Raw genomic sequence first — 20,244 nt, 5'->3', positions numbered from 1 at the left:
AAATTAACTTCTACTTCATTCGTATTTTTTAAATTCTTATCCAAATTTATGATTCAAATACAACATTAATGTGTTACAATCTCTTATTTATTAGAAATATCACATAAATAAATCACATAATCGTTTGAAACTTTTTTCTTTTCTTTTTTTTTTTTATGTAGAAATAATTGGAAAAAAATATTCTTAAAAAAATAAAAAGAGAGGGGATGGCCAAGTCATAATGGGTGGGCTTGGCTTTGATGCAGTAAAAAGGAATTAAGAATGTATAATAAATAAAGCTCAAAAAAGTCTCTATGTTTGTTATTTCCCGAGACTATATGAAATTTTATAAGAAATCTCTCTGTAATGTTAGAACCTAAAAAGTTTTCAATTGTTCTTATCGGCCTTTGACAATTAGTGTCATCACGTGCTAGGGGTGGGCGCGGGTCGGTTGCGGCCACGGAACCTCCAATCCGCCATCCGTCCGCCAAATTGGCGGATTGAAGAAAATCAATCCGCATCCGTCCGCCAATCCGGCGGATGTGGATTGAGCGGATTGGCGGTTTGGCGGATGGATGCGAATCGGTTTGGCGGTTTAAAATTTTATAAATTTTCAACATAATTCAACTTGTGCACTTCCTCAAAAAAAAAAGTATTACAGTCAATGACTTAAAAAAGTATTACAATCACTGTATGCCTTATTCAAAGAAAGAAAGTTTGAAACTTTATAACATCACGATCACTTCATGCCTCATTCACATATTACAATCACAGCATAATTCATCCACATAAAGTATTACAATCTGTGATTCTTAAAATATAATAACAATTCAAACCACTAAAACCATGAACAAAGCAGTATTTACATATGTTTTTTAAAATAAAAACCAACTAGCATATATCATATTTTCTATTTATTATTTTTAGAGTTATATTTAAAAACTAAAAAATATAGATGAATAATACGTTTATTTTTTTCAATTCAAAAAATATATTTAAGTTGAAAACTTTTTTTCAACAGAATATTTAAACTATTTTTCAATTGAAAACACAAACATAATATTTAAACAAATTGAAAATACAAAATCTTATAAATTACTAGGGGTGCTCGCGATTTGGCGGTTTGGCGGTTCGGTTGCGGCCACAAAATCTCAAATCCGCCATCCGTCCGCCAAATTGGCGGATTGGAAAAAATCAATCCGCAACCGTCCGCTCATCATCACGCATCCGTCCAAAATGCGGCGGATCGGTTCGGTTCGGTCGGTTTTGGCGGATCGGTATATCCGCTGCTCACCCCTATCACGTGCAATCACAATAAGGGTTCTTCAGGGAAATGTTTAAAATGCTTTCATAGTAATTAGTAAGATAATTTTTTTTGAAAAATTATATTAATCACATTTTTTGAGCTTTTGATGTCAAGTCTATTTGTAAATAATTTGAAAAGAAATTACAAAAAAAAAAAAAAACCCTCAAAATTTGAGTCTTGTAACAAAATAAATCTTAATTTTTTAATTTTGTCAACTTAAGTCCTAATTTTTTGATTTGTTTTCAATATAAACTATTTGTCTATTTTGTTAAGTAAAACAAATGAAAAAAATAGTATTTTACTCATTAAACTGAATGAAAATGACATTTTAGACATTATTCATATATTTACATTGAAAATAATGATTAAAATACTAATTTTTTTTTTTTTTTTTTGTGTCAATTTTGAGTGGGATAATTACACATTTCAGATATGAGATCCACATTAAAAAAATGTGTGAACAAATTCAGTAATCTCCATCCATAATTATGCACGCACACTTTTCGTTATGATACCATGTAATTTTTGTTATGATGCTATGTAGTTAAAGTTATCACATTAATCACATCAAGAGTTATCTTGGAATTATGACACAATGTGATTAAGGCATCACTTTAACTTCCAACACATTGCAAAGTAATTGAGGGTATGCATTGGAAATTGACTAAAATATGGAGAGAAAAAAAATGGTACAAATAAAAGAAAATTGGAACAAAAACTTGTATGTGTGTTTTAGAGGAGTTTTCCTTTGGTCTTCAGCTAACCTTTTTTCATATTTTAGTCATTTTTTAAAATTTTTAAAAACATATAAATTAGATGTAATAATAATAATAATAACAACAACTACAATATATAAATAATAATAAAAAAATTACTAAAGACAGAAGAAAATCAGTCTAAAAACAGTTTTTAAATAATCAAACCAAACAAAGTCTTGTTTTCTAAAAAATAAAAATTGAAAACAAAAAAACAAAAACACAAAACACAAAACACAAAACACAACCAAACAAGAACAAACTTAGGTGTTTTCCTGCTCTTTTGGAATCGATCTTGAAATTATTGAAATTTTTTTGCATTGTATCAATACACCAAATCAACAAATCGACATGGAAGACTGAACTCTTACCGAGCTTCAAGAACTGAAACCGTCACGTCGTTCAGCGAACATATTTCTGGGATTTTGCATGATGTCCAATCAGGCACACTTGTAATAGTTGAAAATGCAGGTTGTTTTGGAGGAGGTAAAAGCACAAGATCATTGCTAAGCATTGATACAACACTAGACATGGTACGCCTATCCACTGCACTTTCTTGAACACAAAGAAGTCCAATGTTTATGTACCTCAACAGCATATGTGTAAAAGGTATGTCTCCCAATATTGGGTCCTTCAGGTCCTGTCCCATGCCACTCTTCCACAAGTCCCATGCCTGAAGAATATTAGACAGAAAAGTATATCTCATTGTGAATCCTTCAAAGACAAAAATAAAAAAATAAATTTGGAAAGGTAAAAAAAGGCATGATAAATGCAATAGTATTCTGGTGCTCACATATCCAAGAAGATTGACGGAGTGAGTTAGATAAAAGCGTGTATTTTTTTTGTCACTCAAAATTTCTAACAACAAAACTCCAAAGCTGAAGACATCAGATTTGATTGAGAAAAGACCATCCAAAGCATACTCAGGTGACATATAACCACAGGATTCATGTATTAAATTGAATCGTTTAGTAACCCTAAAGATATCAATGCATGCAACAACAACAGCAACAACAAAACAAGAAAAGATGTTTTGGTGCAAAGGCACATAAATTATGTTTTACTCACTGAGTGCCAACAATTCGATTTGTCGCTTGTGATCCATTTCTACTGAAAATTCTTGCCATCCCAAAATCGGAAATTTTTGGGTTCATATCTTTATCCAACAAAATGTTGCTAGTTTTCAAATCTCTATGGATGATTTGTAACCTTGAATACTAGTGAAGATAGAGAAGCCCTTGAGCAATTCCTTCATAACTCCCAATTTAGTATCCCATGTTTTATTGGATCTGTCTCAATTTCACATCAAATTAATAAATTAAACGGCAGTATGGATACAAATAGAAACAATCAAATATAGTCAAGAATGCCAAGGCACAAACCAAAAAGGAAGAAATCCAAGCTTTTGTTGGGCATTTACTCATGGATTAAAATCTTTTCATCTCTTTCAATGCAGCAGCCCAGTAGTCTCACAAGATTTTTGTGTTGAAGTTTTACTATGAGCATAGCCTCATTCTATAATTCCTCCAATCCTTGTCCAGATTTTCTTGAAAGCCTTTTCACGGCCACCTCATAGCCTTTTAGTAACTTTCCCTGATATGGAACCTCATTAATTTTCTTTGTATTCTTTGGAAAACTAACATCAAACACTATTTGAAAGTAATATTCTAAGTATAAAAAACTCTATGCACCAATTGGGACTCCACTACTTAGTAGTGTTCAACATCCCAAAAGCATCACAGTCAGTCAGTGATGTTGAATGTTACCTTGTAAACAAGTCCAAAACCAGCCTCTCCAAGCTTATTTGCATCAGAGAAGTTAGCGGTAGCAGAAGATACACTGGTGAAACTGAACAACGGTAAAGCAACTTCCTTCTTCCCACCAATAAGATCATTACTGGCTTCATTTAGTGTGCAGTTGGCAGCTCTAATGCTTGTGCCAACATTGAATAGCAGTAAATCCTCCCCTGCTTGGTAAAAAATACAAGGGCTATTTTTTTTTTTTTTTGAATTATATTAGGGCATTTGAACCTATATAGAAGCACAATGACTAATTTTTAGTTACTAATAAAAATGCAGTCCCTTGAATTGGTTTAGTTTTATGTTCCAAGAGTGAAATTCACACCTTTGTTTTGTGACTTTATCCTCCTCAACATACAATAAAACAAGTATCATAGAAACTGCAAGTGCTAGAATAAACCATTTCCACCTCTTCCTTCTTGAATCTGCAAAAAGAGTTCCAAAAACAATGTAATTAATTGTTGTCCCCATGCCACCAAAACAATTGCAACAATTCCATTATTCTTACCTTCACTAAGAAATGCAGAAGCAGAAAGTTTTAGATAGAGATCACTCTTATCAGGGTCATCATCTTTTAGCTATTCAACGTTAAAGAGATCTTCACTCCATATTGAACACCCATCACTGCCATAAGCAAAAGCAGAGCAAGAGCAGATATTGAAAAGCATCTCTATCTTGCCAAACTATCGGATTGAAAGGGAGTCTTACTTTAGGTATCCAAATAAACTGGTCATTCTGTTCATTGGCTTGACTATCATTGCCACATTGTAAAGGGGTTTTCCTTACGCACCCTCCCGACACGTCTCCTGCAATCCAATTTCGTATAGAACGGGGTTCAAAACCCGGCAAACATTGGCAAAATGAAAGGGCCTTTTGACTGCAAATGCTAAAAGCCCCATAGTAGACATAAACTTCACACTGCTGGATCGGTTGAGACCAAATCAAACCCCATTTATGAGTAGTTTCAGACCACAACAGCAGCTAAAGTTTCCCTGATACATCTAACACAAATATACTAGTCACGGAAGCATCAGTAACAGAGTAAGTGAAATTGCTCCACCACGGGCTGAAAACATAGGTGATGTGTATATTACGAGCTCTCATATCAGGGATCATTGGGAAACTTTGTCTAGTCCATACCCCACTAGTCCAATACTTTTGAGATCCTTTCATGATGAAGAACTGGGGCGTGCCTTGAGGATCAAATTCCAGAGAGAAAACTCCAGGGCCAGGGTCTTCCCCATTTTACCAGGATATCAAAGACCAGGTTTTTCTATTGAGCACACTATAACAAGCTTCATTCCAGGCAAGAGAGTATGTGAAGGGTAGTCAAAGCTTTGCCATAGTAACTCACGAGATGTCCCCCTCTATTGTAGTGTTATCTAAAAAATATACTAATGAAAATGTTGATGTTTGGCATTGTCCTCCAACGAAGGCCATTCCGATTCTTACACGGACTACGTCTGTGGGTTTACCAGAGAGGCGAAGAGATTTGTTGCTAGGAGGTTTTGGGGAAAGTGGTTCAGTTATTCATGAACGCAGAGGTCGTCTGAGTTTGTCAAAGATTGATGTACGCAGAGGTGGTGATGACACTAGTGATGTTGATCCTAGTCTGTCGATTTCGGAGGTTGGTGTTAGCAAAGAGGAAGTTGATCGTAGAGGATCAGTCGTTATGGACCCCGCAGAATTTTCTAATGTTTTGCGAAATGTAATCATCAGTGTAAAAAATAGTGATGTGACTCAAGATGTAATAGTTGATGATAAGGGAAATGTAGTAAGTACATAAAACTTTGAGTGGTTTCATAAATAAAATTAATAAAATTTTTCATTAATCATGATAGTGGTTATATTAACATCAAACCATTCTCTCATTTTTGGGGACATTGCATCTAACCAACTACTGTCTCCATTAGTTAATATAATACAAGGAATTTCTCCTCTAATAGTGAGATCTGGTTGGAATCTAACAAATACATGGAAATCTCTCTGACAGTTTACTAAATTTTTCATTAATTCAGTAGGGACTGTTGAGTATTTGATGTCGTCTATGACATTGTAGATGGTGTCTTGGTCATAGTCCTTGAAGCTTATTCTACCGGAGAAGTAATTGTGTCGTCCGAGGCTTTTGGCCCAGGCGGTTTTGCCTATTCTTGAGGGTCCTTCGAGGTAGAGAGAGACTGGGCGGATGGGTCGCTGTTTTGGTTCCTGTTATCAGAGGAGGAGGAGAGTTCTTCGTCAGTATATAAATTGTTGATATTATCCCTGTGCATCCCTAATCTAAGGAAGTCATCTTCCCTCCAAATAGTGAGACAACAATTTTGACATAACTTGTATTGAATGAAATTTCGACTTACAAACAAAATATTATTTTCTGCCAATTTTTTACTTCTTCATTTAAGAAAGGAAATGAATTAAAGGGGCTAGTATATGAGGGCCTCTCTCTTTTGTAATGATCCCTCGAAAATGTTTTTAATTAGGGATATTTTGTGACGTAATCGGTGGGACATCCTTCCTTGCAGAGTGCAAAGAATTGTTCCTCTGTTTCTGCTTCTGCAAGTACTTCCCTCCAGAGTTCGTCTTTGTTCTTCGAAGGACTTTTCTTCTTAAATGAAAATTCTCCCCATTCGACGAACTCGCCCCCTTTCTGTATATACTGTCGACTTGCTGTTGGTGAGTGGAGTTTTTCTATATTTGGATGATAGATTCTGCTGTTGGTTCCAGTGAGATAAAAAAATCTCGGGTTGGAGGTTTGGATCTTTTTCGTGCATTGAACCGTGGCATGAAGGTGAGGGTTTCCATCTTCGTGGAGCTCCCTTGCTACAAGTATATAGTACGGCTGACAGGCTAGTTGGAGAAGAGATTGGAGGAATTCTAAGAGTCGTTCTGTTGGACATGGGCATTTTGGGTAGGTGAGGAAAACATTCTTGGCATAAAAACGGAAAGAGGCTTGGCGAGGCATTTTGTAGTGGTAAATAGTGAACTCATACCAGCCGTACAAGGCCCCTCTATTAGTTAAAAAACCCAGTGTGAATGGTGTGACTGAGGGGGCGCTGTATTAATATTACCAGCGCCCCTTCTCCCGTTAATCTGGGCCGTCCATTGTTGTACTTATGGACACGTGTATGGATGAGGTTAAAAGGAAGTCACACCCGGGCCTAGGTGTGAGTGGTGTGAGTACTTTTGATTCCTTTGCCAGATAGTGGTATATACGTGTCGCTTTTCTGGTGGTTTGCGTGGTTGTAAAGATAAGATGCTGTCAGAATGATAGACATAGAGCAAAGGCAGGAAAATAAATGTGTTTGAATTATTTTGAATGGGGAATCTTCGTCCTTACACGTGGGCCAGTTTTGCTATATATTTGGTACCAAAACATATTTTATGGTAGAGAGGAATATGGTTTTGCAGTGGGATAGCTATTGTGGTGAAGTTGTTTTCTGGTACCTTGTTTCGTCCCTCCTTTTCAGTCTTTTTTTGTTGTTGATTGTTTTGGTATTCGATGTTGTACTCCTTAGAAGAGTATCCCGAGAATTACAGGCAGTTCACTCAAATGTGTGTAGATCGTTTTTTGAAGTAGCAAATAGGACTGTGGGAAGAGAGGCGGTGGTCAGCTCCGGTGAAGTTTGTTCGTGGGTACGAGGAGTAGAGGGAAAAAATATCAAAGCTAAGGTGTCTAAACAGAAGGGTTAGCAGAGGTAAGAGAATCTGCAGAATTTGTAGGATATAGTTTTGCACCGAAATTCGTTTGTACCATTGTTATTAAAAATTATGCTGGGGTTAGATTGACAGCAACCAAGCAATAATTCAAACTGAATAATTTGATAAAGAATAATTAGGCAATTGTGGTTTTGGTTCGAATGCCTCAAAAGAATGAGAACTTCTTTAGATCAATGGTAGCAAAGTAAACAAGAAGAAAGAACACACTTTTTATATCAACTGACGGTAGCAAAATAGATTTGAATAAACATAAGTAATTTCAGATTGAAATTACTGAAGTTCACTAAAAAAAGTACAAGTTATAATCGAACGAACTACTCCTAAATTACAATTAAAACTACCCCTAAGTCTAAATAAAGCTACTTTTAAGATAAAACTAAGTTGTTGTGTTGTTCTTGACGTCATCTCTCTCTGCAAATTTCTGGCTTTTATACTTCTTCTTTCCCATATCCCATGATCTCCTCAATCTGCAACTGCTGCTGTATAACTACTGCAACCACTTCTTGGCTTCTAGGCCTTCTAATCACATTAGACCTTCATCTCTGTCTGTCAAACTGCCCCTTCTCCAAGTTATCACATGCTTACAAGCTCTTCTAACCTTTCCTCGACAAAGAAAGACTTCCACTTTGCTCATGCTTCCTCTTGAAGGACTGCCCCCTAAGTCCATGATCACTGCTAGTAATTGCTCCACCATCCAATGTTAACCCATAGGCACAAACCCTGATGACCCTTGTTTTTTTATGCCAACTATCCAACCTAGACTTAGCCACGTGTCCTTAATTGACTGGACCACCTGTCGGCAAGAACGAGCAAAAAATGGGTGCAAACAACCATATACCCACATAGTAATTCATTGTACAGCTCCCATTCCAAGGACTGAAGAATCCTAACTCGAAGACATTTCTTGTAGATACAATGGTGTCGGAAGCTGTGATTGACTGCTCTAGTAAGATTGTATCTGTTGAGGCATCAGCAAACCACAAACATGAAGAAATTAACAGGAAAACAAAATGAGCACATGTTGTCATCCTTGTATTATTGGTGTTAGCCATTAGATTTTCATGGTCGACTCCATAATATATGAAGTCCATAGCATAAGCTTGTTAGCTCATTCATATACAATGGTGGACGCATTTCCCAACAGATTAAAATTTTTGGGACAATTTTTAAAAGGATTAAGTTTCCGTCAGTACAAGCCAACATCATAATTAAAATATGTGGAATAATATAATTAGTATAATTCCAGACATGTTCTGCCTTATAAATCCACAAACCCACCTAGGAATCACCTTAACTTTTCTTTAGAATAACATATTTTGTATTGCTAGACCGTCATTGAATATATATATTCATCCTGCCAGGCAATGTTTTGCATATATTTCAAAGGCCTATTGAATCAACCATGATTTATTCATAATTGCCAAATTGGGAAGCAAAGCATACATTATATAATCAACATTGAGAGCAGAAACAGCACATATATTCTCAAAATTTTGGGATATGAATATAGAAAACCTTAACTCTCATCAGAAACTGAGAAAACATGGGCAAATTTCTAAGAAAAACATAATTGATTTTAGATCTTTTCTATTACAAGGACTTGAGAAAAGAAAACCAAAGGAAATAGGTAAATAAGTCCAGTCAACTAAGGCCATGTTTGTTTGAGCGGATTAGATTAGGTTAGATTAGCATTCCCATGACTAATAGTCCTAGAACTACGAAACCCTTTGGATTGTGTATCCTATTCTATGTTTGGATTGAGTTAGGATTATAAGGAGGAACTAATAGTCCAGACTTTGGCTTAGTCCTCCAATTCATATCTCACCCCACTCTGTGAGATTGAATAGTTCATCATATGTGGGATACCATATTTGGATGGATTGATAGTCCGTACTTCAATTGTTTAACCAAATATCGGATTAATAATTTTATTAGACTATTAGTCCAATCCAAGCTCATGTCCACCCAAATAAACATGGCCTAAGTCTACTGCAACCAATTTCTGATAATTAGGTGATTTCTATTCCTCCTCCATTTAGACAAATAAGATTAGCATCGTCAGTATTCTAATCAACCAAACAGAGTATGATCACAGATTATACATCCAAATTCCAACTGAAATAAAAGCATTATAAAATAATTAAAAATTCTTGGTTGTGTTTGAGGCAATTTTCATTAGATACTAGAATTTTTCTTTTATTTATTGGCCAAACACAATCTGTCTGGTTTGGAATTTTCTATAACCGAATTTTCAATCCATATGTTTTTTATTTTTAGTAAATTTTTTTAACATTTTAATCAATTTTTTTTAAACCCACTTAATTTAGATATAGTTATATATATATATATAATATTTATACAAAAATCTTTATAAAAAAATTTCATTAAAATACAACAAAATATGAAAATGTACACACACACACACATACACAAAAAAAAAATTGTCGTATTCAATGAATTTTTTAAAAGATTTTTACACAAATTTTCTATTTTGATTAAAAATAAATAAAAAATAAGAATTGAAAAAATAAATAAACTCTGAACCAAACAGATTTTAATTCGTTTTCTCCCTAAACCCTAAACCCATATAAATATATAGAAAGCGGATTTTTAGCATTTATACAAAAATCTTTTAAAAAATTCATTAACATACAACAAAATATGAAAATGTACACAAAAAAAAAAAAAAAATGTATCCAATGAATTTTTTGAAATATTTTTAACACATATTTTCTATTTTGATTAAAAATAAATAAAAAATACAAATTAAAAAAAAATTCCAAACGAAATAGATTTTTGTTCATTTTCTCCCTAAACCCTAAATCCTAAACCCATATAAGTATATAGATAGAGGAAAATCTAGTATACACACCTCTTACCACATGCACCCCCAAATTATGCTATTTTTTTTTTAATTATGATCTTATTTTATTTGTGACAGATTTTTTGTTATACTTCATATCGTTTGGTTATAATATTTTTTTTAATTATAACTCAAAAAATATAAAATTATGTCATTCTATAGTACATATAAAATTGGTTCAGCAACCTTAACTGAATAGAAGCTTCTCTCACTCACACTCACTGTCTCCCTGGACTTTTGATAGTTATTACTGTGTGTCGCAGGTGACGCAGCATGATTGAATTTGGGAGCCCAATTTACATTTGATAAATATATTTAAAAAGTTTTTTTTTATTAATGTAAATATTGAGTTTTTTTAGTATTTTTTAACTTTTTTTTTTTTGGTTAAAAGATGAGGTGAAATATGTTTGTTAATTTTTTTTTTCTTTTTTTATAAACAAACATGCAAAAATTATAAACAACTATGGAAAGAAATTTTTCACTTTTTTTTTTTTTTGTATCAATTAATTTAATTTAATTTAATTTTTTTGGGATAAAATTATCATTTGTCAAATGATTTCTTTGTAAGTTCATATGTTCACTTCAATTCATATTTTTAAACTTACGGAAGAAAAAAAAAGATTTATAATGTTAATTTGAGATTTTGAACTTGTTTATTTTCAAACTTATTTTGGAATGAGAGTGTCGGTCTCAGCCAACTCATTTATAAAATTTTAATTTTAATTTTTTACTATTTAGTTATACAATAAATTAGAAAATATTTAACTATTTCACTTTTACAGATGTATAAATTTAAAGACTGAAATTCAAATATGCGGTCAAATGTTCAAATTCAAACACTTGCGGTAATAGGGATAAAATTTATTTAATAGTTCACACAAAAATCCCATTTATATCAAGTTAAGTGGATGAGCTTGAAATTTAACTCTTTTTTTAAGAGTTAAAATTGGAAGGGTTAAATTAGGCCCAATATTGAGACATATATGTTATTAATATATAATAATTTGTTTGAATTCGGAATTGCTAAGTTTTGTTTATTTTGCACAGTGAAATTTTATAGACTCTATTTGATGTCAATAGAATATCTATTTCAGCACTAAAAATTCTAAAATTGGTGACTAATTATAAAAATTAGGCCTATAATTCCAAATTTATCACTAAAAGGTTCAAATTGATAGTTCCAAAAAAATGATCAATTTTAAGTGAAATTTCAGTTACTATCATAGTGAAAAATCACACCGTGAAAATTCATTGTGAGACAATGCAATCAAATTGTTTTGGAGCGTGAGAATTGAGAGGTTGTGTAGATGAATGGGTTGCAAACAGTCACCTTTTGTTCTTCACTTTCGTTCTAGTTGTTGTATTCCAAAAGGGCAAATTAAAAGAAAATTAAAATTAAAATAAAAAATTGAACTCTAACTCATACAGACATCTACTCAATGAGGTATCAAAATTTTAACAAACGAGGCCAAACAGTTGTCCTTAAAAAATAAATAAATAAAACAACCAAACAGAAACTTAAACTCCAGTGTTTTATTGATCATTTTGAATGGATCTTGAAATTGGTTGACAATTTTTTGTATTGTACCAACAAACCAACTCACTAAACCTATTTGACATTTTATAAGAGTTGAACCTCCCCTCTTCCAGTATAGGGGTTGCAAAGTGTACACAGAATAGATAGAGACAGCACTCAGTGTCACCCTCCATTCCCAAATTAACAACTTTTTAGTTCATTTCAGGCAAACTTCTCTTATGAAAAAAAAAAAACAACAAAATGTAAGTTCAATAAGAAAGAACAAGTAAAGACAATACAATGAATCGACATGGAAGAGTGAACTGTTACCGGGGTTCTAGAATTGTAACCGTCACATTGTTCAGTGAACATATTTCTGGGCTTTTGCATAAATTCCGATCTGGCACATTTGTAGTAGTTGAAAATGCAGGTTGTTTTGGAGAGGGTAGAAGCACAAGTTCATTGCTAAGCATTGACACAACACTGGACATGGTAGGCCTATCAGCTACACTTTCTTGAACACAAAGAAGTCCAATGTGTATGTACCTCAACAACATATGTATAGAAGGTATGTCTCCCAATATTGGGTCCTTCAGGTTCTGTCCCATGCACTCTTCCACAAGTCCCATGCCTAAAGAATATAAGACAGTAAAGTATATCTCATTGTGAATCCTTCAAAGATGAAAAAAGTGGAAAGGTAAAAGAAGGGCATGATAAATGTAATAGCATTGTGGTACTCACATATCCAAGAAGATAAACAGAGTCAGTATAAAAGCCTGTACTCTTTTTGCCACTCAAAATCTCTAACAATATGACTCCAAAGCTGAAGAAATCGGATTTGATTGAGAATAGGCCATCCAAAGCATACTTAGGTGACATATAGCCGCTGGATTCAAGTATTAAATTAAATTGTTTAGTAGCCTTAAAGATATCAATGTATGAAAAAATAAGATGCTTTGGTGCAAAGGTGCATAAACTATGTTTTACTCACTAAGTGCCAACAATTTGATTTGTTGCTTGTGATCCATTTCCACTGAAAATTCTTGCCGTCCCAAAATCAGAAATTTTTGGGTTCATATCTTTGTCCAACAAAATGTTGCTATCTTTCAAATCTCTATGGATGATTTGTAACCTAGAATACTGATGAAGATAGAGAAGCCCTTGAGCAATTCCTTCAATGATGTTAACTCGTAACTCCCAATTTAGTGTGCCGTGTTTGATTGGATCTGTCACGATTTCACATCAAATTAATAAATTTAAATGGTAATACATAAGTATGGATAAATATACAAACAGAAACGATCAAATATATTCAAGAATGCAAAGGCACAAACCAAAAAGCAAGAAATCCAAGCTTTTGTTGGGCATATACTCATAGATTAAAATCTTTTCATCTCTTTCAATGCAGCAGCCCAGCAGTCTCGCAAGATTCTTGTGTTGAAGTTTTACTATGAGCATAGCCTCATTCTGTAATTCCTCTAATCCTTGTCCAGATTTTTTTGAAAGCCTTTTCACAGCCACTTCATATTCTTTTAGCAACTTGCCCTGATGTAGAACCTTCTTAGCTTGTTTATGATCTATGGAAAACTAACATCAAACACTATCTGAAAATAACATATTATTAAGTAAGCATGGACTCTCAAAAAATAAAACAGAGCTCTATGCATCAATTGGGACTGAACTACTTGGTAGAATCAAAATGATTTCTGTTTGGTGTTCAACATCCCTAAAGAATCGTGGTTAGTGATGTTGAATGTTACCTAGTAAACAGGTCCAAAACCACCCTCTCCGAGCTTATTTGTATCAGAAAAGTTATCAGTAGCAAGAGAAACACTAGCAAAACTGAACAACGGTAAATCAACTTCCTTCTTTCCACCAATAAGACTCTTACTGGTTCCAATGCTTGTACCAATATCGAATAGCATCAAATCCTCCCTCGCTTGACAAAACACATATAGGGACTTGTTATTAATTTATTTATGTTTTTTTTGGAATTATATTTGGGCATTTGGACTAATATAGAAGCATAAGGACTAAGTTTTTACTATTAAAAAAACACACACACACACACACACACACACACACACACACAAACTCCTGTGGATTGGCTTAGTATTGTGTTCCAAGAGTGAAATGCATACCTCTTTTCTGTAACGTTCTCCTCCACATACAATAAACCAAGGCTGTTAGAGTCATAGAAACTGCTAGTGCCAGAATTAGCCATTTCCACCACTTGCTTCTTGAATCTGAAAAATGAGTTAGGTGGACTGAATTCATTTTTATCCAAAACAAAGTCATTAATTTCTGTCACCATGCCACCAAAACAATTGTGGCAATTCCATTGTTCTTACCTCTACTGAGAAACTCAGAATTAGCAAGTTTTAGATAGAAATCTCTCCCATCAGGGTCATCATTTGTCAGCTGTTTCACATTAAAGAGATCTTCACTCCATATTGAACACCCATCACTGCCATAAGCATAAACAGAGCAAGATCAGTTACTCAAGCAAGCCGACTTGCAGTCTGAAGCACCTCTATGTTGCACAATTACTGGATTAACAGGGAGTCTACTTTAGATATCCAGAGAAACTGGTCTTTCTTCCCATTGCCTTCGCTTTTATTGCTGCACTGCAATGGGGCTTTCCTCGCACACCCTCCTGACATGTCCCCTGCATTCCAATTTTCTATAGAAAGGGGTTCAAAGCCAGGCAAACATTGGCAAAATGGAAGGGCCTTTTGACTGCAACTGCTAAAAGCCCCGCAGTAGGCATAAACCTCGCACTGCTGGCTCGGTTGAGATCAAAACAAATCGCATTGATGATTAGTTTCAGACCACGATAGCAGCTGAAGTTTCCCTGATACAACCAACACAAATATAATAGTTGTATAAGCATCAGTAACAGAGTAAGTGAAATAGCCCCCCGACGGATTGAGATTAAAGGTGATGTTTATATTGTGAGCTGTCATATCAGGGATCATTGGGAAACTTTTTCCATTCCATATCCCACTAGTCCAATACTTTTGAGATCCCTTCATGATGAAGAACTGGTGCATGCCTAAAAATTCACTTTCTAGAGAGAAAACTCTAGGGCTAGGGTCTTCCCTGCTTTTCCAGGATATCACAGACCAGGGCTTCCAATTGATCCAATCATTAAAAGAACCAAGCTTCATTCCAGGCAAGAGAGTATGTGAAGGGCAGTCAAAACTCTCCCATAGTAAGTTACCAGATGTCTCATCTCTCAAAACAAGATTTCCTGAATCCAAAAGGGTAGCACTAGTGTTACCATTGGACGATATGTTAGTCAACGTGTATGAAATTTTTCCCTCCACTATCAAGAGGTTTCCATCAGTGCTGACGATAAGAGCCACGGAGGAATCTGTGACTGGTTAGTCTCGGTTGGCTACCCAAACAACAGTTTGTTCCGAAACACTTTTGTACCATATACCCAGGTAGTCATTCATTGTCGAGCTCCCGTTCCCAGGATTGAAGAATCCCAACTCGAAGTCATTGCCAGCAGATACGATGGTATTGGAGGCTGTGATTGACTGTCCGTGTAAGATTGTATCTGTTGAGGCATCAACAAACAGCAAACATGAAGAAATTAACAGGAAAACAGGATGAGAAAATGTTCTCATCCTTGGATTATTGGTGTTAGCCATTAGATTTTGAGGGTCGAGCTCATAATAAATAAAGTCCATAGCAGATGTTTATTAGCTCTTAATATACAATGGTGGACGCATTCCGTAACAGCTTAAATTTTTAGGAGACAATTTTTGAAAGGGTTAATATGAGCTTCGCTTACCGCTTCCTGCTTGTAAGTTTCCCTCAAAACAAGCCAACATCTGAATTAAAACATGTAGAAAAATAATTAATATAGTTCCACAATTGTTCTGCCATATGCGTCCACTCCACGAACCCACCAAGGAATCACCATGATTTTTATTTATAATAACATATTTTGTACAGCAGAACATTCATCAAATAGATTTATTGATCCTGATAGGCAATGTTTTGCATATAATTCATCGCCTTGATCACTTTTAACCAGACCAAATATGTTTTATAGTGTCGACAATGAGGCTGAAATTTTCATGTTCATTTCAAAGGCCTAACGAATCAACCATGATTTATTCATTATATAATTAACAATGAGGGCAGAAGCAGCACATACATTCCCAAAATTTTGGGAATTTACATGGAATAATCAATTTCAGATATGAATATAGATTAGGAGTTTTTGTATTCTTTCTTCTTAGCATTATAAAATATTTAATCGGATTATTTAGATGCAGTTTTTCACCGAGTAGAATCTTTCTCTCATTTGCACTCTCCATCTCGCCGGACTTTTGATTGCGTTCACTGTGCGTCGCCAATGACGCAACACAATTGAATTTGGGAGCTCAATTTATGTTTGATAAATATTATAAAAAAATTTGGAAAAAAAAAAGAGAGGAAGTTACCATTTAGGGGGATGCACCAATAAATCTTAAATTAATAACTTATACACTGTTTAGTCCTAAAAGTTTTCTTATAGACTGAAAGGTCCCATTACAATGTTTCAAACATCATATTAATGTTTCGAACATTAGATTTCGAACATCAGATTAATGTTTCGAACATTAGATTTCGAACATCAGATTAATGTTTCAAACATTAGATTGATGTGCAAAATGGGACTAAATAGAGCATAAGAAAACTTTTAGGACTAAATGGTTCAACTTTTCAGAAACTAGGACTTATGGGTAAATTTTCCTACCATTTATTGGTAAATTATAACAATTATTACAAATTTATGATAAAATTTATAATTTTAATTATTAATATTTATAATATTTTTCATCTATTTGTAATTTAATGATTTTTTTTTAATTTCAAAAATATTTAATTTTCCAAGTTCTGCCCACTAGATGGACCATTAATTTTTTTTTTTAGAAAGTCAAGAAAAGACCCAAAAGTAGTGGACTTCTATATTTTTTCTTTAATTTTTTTTAAAATTTTTGTTACTTTTTAAATTCCTAAGACAGAAAGAAAAGTTCAAAAAAATTGACATAAATTTTATAAAAAAAAAAATAAAAAATCAGAAGTATAGAAAACATTAGACATAGATTTGGACCAACAAATGAGATGGAAGAGCAACAAGACGAAGAAAATGTTGTTAGTGTCAAGAAGGTGAAAAAGGCGGTGTTGGTGACAGATCTCATATCTTGATGCCACTAGCAATGTCTATTTCGATGCTGTCGCTATCTTGACTTCACTAGCAATGTTTATCTCGATGCTGCTAGCGATGTAGTTGGACAATTGTAAGGCCCGTTTGTTTTCAGAGGTAGAATGGAGGGAATTGATAGTGAGGAGATTAAGTAAAATTGTGTTTGTTTTGATGATAGTTGTTAGTGTAGAGATTGTTAAATTATTTTTATATAAAATAATAAAACAAATAAAAAAAATACAAAACATTAAATATTAATATTTTTTAAAAAAATGCCCAATATGTAAAAAAAAATTAAAAAATAAAAATAAAATAAAAAATTTTCAGAAAAACTAAAATAAATAAAATAATGGTTTTTACTTAACAAAAAATACAAAAAATTAAACATTAATGTTCAAAAAAAAAAAAAAAATGCCCAACAAGTAAAAAATAAAAAATAAATAAATAAAATTTTTTTTTCTAGTCTGCCGGACTATTTTTCTAATACCAAGTCTTGGAGGCCCATCCGAATCCCATCTGCAAGGCCTATCCTAAGCCCTTCAGCTTAGCAGTCCCTTCCTCAACTCTGTAAACAAACAGCACATTAAATGGGGCTCACAGCTATCCTAATCCCAATCCCCCTCTCACACCCCAAAACAAACGGGGCCTAAGAGTAGCAATAACACTGGATCATCCCTAGAATTACTCTTTCTTTAACCCTAGGTTTTGAAAATTTAACCACCTACATTTTTCTCAAAACAAAAACAATACACAAGGATGTGTTTGGTAACGTTTATGTTTTCGGTTTATATTTACAAAAATTTTATAAATTGATTTTTGTTTATTTTTTATTTATTTTTAGAAAAACATAAACTACAAACGCGTTTGGTAATTGACAAAATGTTTAAAAAAATTTAAAAATATAAAAAAAAAGTGAGAAATGACAAGTGGTGGCAAGTGGCGGCAAAAGACGGTGAAAGTAATATTTTAATATTTTAAATAGTGTTCAACATCCCAAAAGCATTAGAGTCAGTGATGTTGAATGTTACCTTGTAAACAGGTCCAAAACCAGCCTCTCCAAGCTTATTTGCATCAGAGAAGTTATCGGTAGTAGAAGAAACACTAGTGAAACTGAACAACGGTAAAGCAACTTCCTTCTTCCCACCAATAAGATCCTTATTGGCTTCATTTGGTGTGTAGCTGGCAGCTCCAATGCTTGTGCCAACATCGAATAACAGAAATCCTCTCCTGCTTGGTAAAAAATACAGGGGCTAATTTTTTTATTTTTGAATATAGAAGCACAATGACTGTTTCTAATAAAAATGTAGTCCCTTGAATTGGTTTAGTTTTATGTTCCAAGAGTGAAATTCACACCTTTGTTTTGTGACTTTATCCTCCTTAACATACAATAAAACAAGTATCATAGAAACTGCAAGTGCTAGAATAAACCATTTCCACCTCTTTCTTCTTGAATTTGCAAAAAGAGTTCCAAAAACAATGTAATTAATTTTTGTCCCCATGCCACCAAAACAATTGCAACAATTCCATTATTCTTACCTTCACTAAGAAATCCAGAAGCAGAAAGTTTTAGATAGAAATCACTCCTATCTGGGTCATCATCTTTCAGCTGTTTAACATTAAAGAGATCTTCACTCCATATTGAACACCCATCACTGCCATAAGCAAAACAGAGCAAGAGCAGATATTCAAGCAAGCCGAATCGTAGTCAAAAGCACCTCTATCTTGAAAAACTATCGGATTGAAAGGAAGTCTTACTTTAGGTATCCAAATAAACTGGTCACTCTGTCCATTGGCATGACTGTCATTGCCATATTTTAAAGGGGCTTTCCTCACGCACCCTCTTAACACGTCTCCTACAATCCAATTTCATACAGAACCGGGTTCAAAACTGGCAAACATTGGCAAAATGGAAGGGCCTTTTGACTGTAAATGCTAAAAGCCCCACAGTAGGCATAAACCCTGCACTGCTGGCTCCATTGAAACCAAAACAAATCCCATTGATGAGTAGTTTCAGACCACGATAGTAGCTGAAGTTTCCCTGATACATCCAACACAATGAAAAATCTAGAAATCCCCTAGATGTTGATTTGTGATTATGTATCAATTTTAAGCAGTAAACAACAATCCCAATCAAACAATCAAGACAAATCGACACAATGATTTTACGTGGAAAAACCACAATTGGACATATCCAATTGTGATAAAAAATCACGGGCAACAGCCACAAAACAATCCACTAAGAAGATATAAAGGAATTACATAGGTATACTCTCAATTATCTAGTGAATCCACGCTCGAATTGAACCAACCTCTGTGTGTCTCTTCTAACCTCGTCTTCATCTCAGAATTGTCTTGACGATGAGCCACTCCAGAATCCACCAAAGCTTCATGCTCGAATTCTTCAGAATCCACCGAAGAACAACTCTCTCTTTTGTATAGAATTAAACAAACAATCCTTTGATGTAAACTTCTAAAACCATGAGTTGAATACTCAATCAAAACATCAACGAAAACTAGCAAAATATCTCCAGAGATAAACCTTAATATCTAAAAAGAAGACCTGGAGAAGTAATCTTAAAATCTGACAGAAATCCGTACTTATAGAAATCTGAATCGCGAAGCTCGCTCGAGCGAGGAACCAAAAACGCGTGTTTTCCATAAGTGGCTCCACTCGAGCCAAACAACTAGTCAAAGCTTTGCCATAGTAACTCACCAGATGTCCTGTCTCTCAAAAAAAGATATCCTGAATCCAAAAGGGTAGCACTAGTGTGACCATTTGATGATATGTTAGTCAACTGTTAGGTTTTTATTCTTGGGAATCCCGTTTGACAAAACTCCTTTAAGTTGTATTTGTTTTCAGACTTTTTATTTCAGTGAGGCTATGAGTTTCTCGATGCGAATCCAACCCGAATTGTGCCTTGCAGAGAAGTTTTGTGATGTTAATTCTTTCAAGATTGCCACTTCGCTGATTATGACGGGGATCGAGCTGCCCGGTCAGCTCGCAGGGGTCCAGGGGGCAACGCCCCTTGGCGGGTCCGGGGCAGCGCCCCTGAAGGAAAATGCAAAAATGCATTCAAAGTTGCCTGTCCGCTCGAGCGGATATTCC

General features: G+C 34.3%; 1 pseudogene; it reads right to left on the bottom strand.

The window, feature by feature from the left end:
• Positions 1 to 2,407: 2,407 nt before the first annotated feature.
• Positions 2,408 to 18,949, bottom strand: LOC114257977 (G-type lectin S-receptor-like serine/threonine-protein kinase At1g11300; annotated as a pseudogene).
• Positions 18,950 to 20,244: the final 1,295 nt, after the last annotated feature.

This window comes from Camellia sinensis, chromosome 7 (genome assembly GCF_055761805.1).
Source record: "Camellia sinensis isolate YWXY chromosome 7, ASM5576180v1, whole genome shotgun sequence".
In the NCBI taxonomy this organism is placed as follows: Eukaryota; Viridiplantae; Streptophyta; class Magnoliopsida; order Ericales; family Theaceae; genus Camellia; species Camellia sinensis.
This window is presented reverse-complemented; position numbering and strand designations above follow the sequence as displayed.